The following is a 969-nucleotide window of genomic DNA, read 5'->3' as shown; positions in this document are numbered from 1 at the left end:
ATTATTATATTTTATGTATTTTTTTGGTATATTACTTCATATATTTTTTAAAAAAATATTCAACCACTAAAATAACTAAATTTAACATAATAAAATAATCAAACATGTTATAACTTAATAATCATTTTTTTTCATAAGCATCGTATCTTATACTATAGCTATTTTTTGGTTTCTATGTAGAATGTCTCTGTTTTTTCACATACTTGTTCATGTTCAGTTTTTTCCTACTCCTCTAGTAATGAAATTATAATTGCCTAAAATTATTCAAAATGTAATTTTTAATATCAAATTAAAATCTTAATCAAGTACTTAGTGTTTAGAATTAATTTGATTTTTTAAATCTCCTAAATTTGTTTGATTTCTTATTTCAATTTCTCTTTCTTCTCTTTTGATATAATATTTTTTTGGTATACAAATGAGCCGAAGACCAGAAAAAAAAAAAAAAACTACGTGAAAATCAGGTATATTTGTAGGGAGACGTACTCTCGTTACATCAAGTATTCCAATTGGATCCTAGTTAGCAGGTATTACAATTGAGGAATTATTTTTGTGTCCTTTAGGCGGTGGACATTGATTCAACAATAAGTTGACAATGAGCCACAGCTATTGAAAAACGGTGGTGGATTATGCAATATAATTGAAGGGAAAAGGATAAAAATGCAACATTTTAAATTCAAATTAATTTAATTCTCACTAGTTTACTATTTAAACATAAAAATTAATTTTTAAATCATTCTAATTCTCATTTTATATGACTTATTCCAAAATTGATTTAGAATTCAATTTGATTCCAAAATTTTTCACTTCTCATTTTCCAACACACAAAAAAAATTTAAGATGGAATTCATATAGTACTTGAATTTTATTTTTTATTGAGAAATGTTAGAGACAGAATTTATTATTTTTTATCATTAGTTAGTTACTAATATTTTAAAAATATAAGATAAAATATATTGTTGAATTATTTCA

This window comes from Arachis ipaensis, chromosome B10 (assembly GCF_000816755.2).
Source record: "Arachis ipaensis cultivar K30076 chromosome B10, Araip1.1, whole genome shotgun sequence".
Lineage (NCBI taxonomy): Eukaryota > Viridiplantae > Streptophyta > Magnoliopsida > Fabales > Fabaceae > Arachis > Arachis ipaensis.
Note: the sequence above shows the minus strand (reverse complement) of the source record.